Consider the following 4,294-nt stretch of genomic DNA (forward strand, 5'->3'; position numbering starts at 1 on the left):
TACAGGGATATTTTTCAGTAAACAGAACACTAAATGACCTTTAGTTGAATGAATCCACAACTGGGAAACTTCAGAAAGGACCTAAGCATCCACAGATTTCAGTATATGCATGGGATCCTGGAACCAATCCTCTGTGGAAACTGAGGGACCACTGGATTTGTCTTTCTCTCTCTGACTTATTTCACTTTAGCACACTACCCTCAAAATCCAAACACATTGTTGTAAATGGGAAATTTTCCTTCTTTTTTTATGGTTGAATAAAACTGAATAGTATTCCATATATATGACACGATTGTCATCCAGTCATCTATCAATGGACATGTAGGTTGTTTCTAAGTCTTGGATATTATAAATAATGCAGCAATAAACATGGGGTACAGATTTCTTTTTGAGATGATGATGATTTCAATCCCTTTGGATAAATACACAGTGATGGAACTGCTGATTACATGATAGTACTGTTTTTAGTTTTATAAGGATTCTTCATGCTCTTTTCCACAGGGGCTGCAACAATATACAGTCCCACCACCAGTGCACAAGGGGTCGTGTTTTTCCACATCTTCACCAATATTTATTTCTTGTCTTTTTCATAACAGATATAACAACAGGTGTGAGGTGGTATCTTATTGTGATATTGACTTGCATTTCCATGACCATTATTGATACTGAGCATCTTTTCATGCAGAAGATTCCCATTTTTGTATCTATTCCAAAAAGCTGTGTATTCCAATTTAACAGATAACAGTTTATACAAAAACAAAACAAAACAAAACACAAAAACCCAGCAACAATGTACTCCATCATGGATTTTCAAACACACTCATATATGTATGTTTATATAAAACTAAAACAAATGAGAACAATAATATAATGGAGAGAAAACAATTAGTATTTTTTTAAATTATAAGCTATTTAAACTACCCATGAAGCCATAAAGTGTCACCTGAAAGTGGACTTGAATTAGTTTTAAATAAATATTGGAAACTCTAGTGCAAATACATTAAAAATGAAAAGGAACAAGGATAGCTGATATGCTAACAAAGGAGAGAGAAAGGATCATACAAAATGCTTCATTAAAACCACAAAAAGCAGACTGGAAGATTAAATAGGAAGAACAAGGGCAATGAAAAGAAAATGGTAACAAATATGTTAGACGTTTATCCAATTATATCAATATATTAAACATTGATAGGCTCAATGCACCAATTAAAAGAAAGATTATCAGACTGGATCAAAAAACAGGACTCAGTTATATGCTGTCTCCAAGAAACCCACTTTAAATGCCACAAACAGGCATACAGATTAATAGTAGGGACTTCCCTGGTGGTCCAGTGGTTAAGACAGCCCACCCCCATTGCAGGGAACATGTGTTTGATCCCACATCAAATCCCTCTATACTGAGTCCCACAATCCCACATACTGAACAGTCAAAAATAAATAACTGTATTAGTATCAAAACAGATTTCATGTAAGCAAAGTTATCAAGACTAGATGGCTTGAATGGGTCTACATCTATTAAAGAACTGAATCAATGATGAATACACTTCCAAATTTTCTGGGAATGCCATTTGCCCGGATTGCTTCACTAGTCAAATCTGACAAACATTAAAAAAGAGATTATTCAATTCTCTAATTGTTTTCAGAAAACAAAAACCAGGAAATAGTTCCACACTAATTTCATGAGAAAATACCAAAACAAAGACATTACAAGAAAACTATTGATGAATACCTCTCAAGAACATAGTTGCATTCATTTTGATATTTGGCAAAACTAATACAATTATGTAAAGTTTAAAAATAAAATAAAATTAAAAAAAAAAAGAACATAGTTGCAACAATCCCAACATAGTTACCAGTAAACTGTTTCAAAAACTATTGGAAAAGAATTATATGCTGTGACCACCTGAAAATGATCCAAGTAATGCAATGCTGATTTAACATTTAAAAACTAATTAATATAATCCATGTCATCAGCAGGTTAAAAACCAACTCTTGGGGACTTCCCTGGTGGTCCAGTAGCTAAGACTACATACTCCCAAGGCAGGGGCCTTGGGTTCAATCTCTGGTCAGGGAACTAAATCCAACAAGCCTCAACTAAGAGTTTGAAGCTGCAACTAAAGATCCCACATACCACAACTAAGACCCAGTGCAGTGAAATAAATGAAAAAACAAACAAAAACTCATCATCTCACCTATTCTGACAAAATGCAACAGTCATTCATGATAAAAATCTCATAATAACCTAAAAACAGAAAAATATATTCAAACTGATGTTCTAAATAACATCCTACACCTACTATCACAATTACAAGAGAAAAACTAGAAACTCTCCCTCTACAATGAAGAAGGCAAGGATGTTCCCTTTTACAACTCCCTTTCAATTTTATACTGGAAGTCAAAACAAAGGCAATGAGAGAAGGTTATACTGATCAGGAAGGAATAAATGTCTCTTCATTCTCAGATGACATGACTAGTTACATAAAAACAAACAAAGAAAAAAAAAAAACTAGATTAAAAAAAAAAATCCTGGACCAAAGAAGCAATTTATAGCAAGGTGTCAGGGTACAAGGTTAATATACAAAAACCAATCATGTCAATACCATCAATGAACAAATGAATTTGAAATTAAAAACCATGTACATAGCACCCCCTCAAAGGGGGGGGGGGAGAAAAAGAAATACTAAGTTATAAATCTACCAAGATATGCACGAGAAGATATACATGAGGGGAAACAATAAAACTCTGATAAAGAAATCAGAAATTCCTTGGTGGTTCATGGTTACCACTCCATGCTTTCACTGAAGTAGTTGGCCTGGGTTGGATACCAGGTCAGGGAACTAAAATCCCTCAAGCTGAGCAGATAAATAGGAAGACCCACTATCATCAAGATGTCAGTTCTGCCCAACTTCATCTATAAATTCAATGCAATCCAAATCAAAATCCCAGCAAGTTATTTTGTGGATTTAAATAAATTGATCGCAAAGTTTATACAGAGACACAAAAGTCCCAGAATAAACAACACACTACTGAAGAACAAAGCTGGCAGACTGATACTACTCAACTTCAAGACTTAGTATCTAAAGTAATCAAGCCAATAGGTATTGTTTAAAGGATAGAGAAATTGATTAATGAACTGTATTGAGAACCCAGAAATAAACCCAAAATACACTCAACTGACCTTTGACCGATGAGCAAGCACAATATAATGGAGAAAAAGGAAGTTTTTGTAATAAGTGGTACTAGGACAACTAAACATCACATGTCAAAAAATGAACCTAGACACAAACCTTATACCCTTCACAACAAAATTAACTCAAAATGGACATAAGTGTTAAAAAAAAAAAAAAAACACTTAAAATTTACTAAGAAAACAAAAACCCAAATACTAAATGAGAAAACTCCCTTAACAGACACTATGTTAAAAGAAGATATACAGATGAAAAATAACTAAATATACAAAGAAGCAAGGAAATGCAAATTCAACTGAAAAAATACACAATGTTACATACCGGTAAGAATGGCCAAAATCCAAACATTCACAACACCAAATGCTAGTAAAGGTGTGGAGCAATAGGAATTTTACGCACTGCTGATTGCAATGATTAACAGATGCCACCGTGGATACAGAGAAATTGGAATCTTGGGGAAGGGTCTTGTAGTTGTAAGACTACTGAAACTGAATGGTTCCCTGCAAGACTTTGGGGCTTCAGGTGTCATGGCACTAAGGAGTAGGGATGCACTCTGCCTAACCATAGTAACTGCAGCACATGACCAAGGAATTTAAGAAAGTAGTGCCCATAGTCCACATGTGAGAAGGACACAGCTGCCCTTGGGGAAAAGGAGAAAGGCAGAGCCTAGCTAAGAGGATAGGGTTGGGTGTGAGGGTCTTACCCAGCATGCATACAGGTGTAAAGTTCTCTAGCATGACATCAAGGTACAGGTGTTTCTGAGCCTTTTCAAGAAGACACCATTCCTCCTGGGAGAAGTACACAGCCACATCCTTAAAGGTCACACTGCCCTGGTATAACAGGGACAAATAAAACCATGAACAGTCTCACTCCTAAGAACCCTCCATCTAACCTGCCACACATCTACACTACTGCCCAATCAGATGGAGCCACCTTAGACCTGGGGAAGAACACCTTTTCGTCTCTCACAACAGTAAAATAGATGTTTATCAGTTTTCATAATCAATAGACAAAAATAAAAGACAATTACAAGCCTAACCTGATTAACCCAACAATATAAAATAATTACTTACAATTGGGGGGGGGGGGTGTAGTTCAAGCAGAGT

This window comes from Bubalus kerabau, chromosome 17 (genome assembly GCF_029407905.1).
Source record: "Bubalus kerabau isolate K-KA32 ecotype Philippines breed swamp buffalo chromosome 17, PCC_UOA_SB_1v2, whole genome shotgun sequence".
NCBI lineage: Eukaryota > Metazoa > Chordata > Mammalia > Artiodactyla > Bovidae > Bubalus > Bubalus kerabau.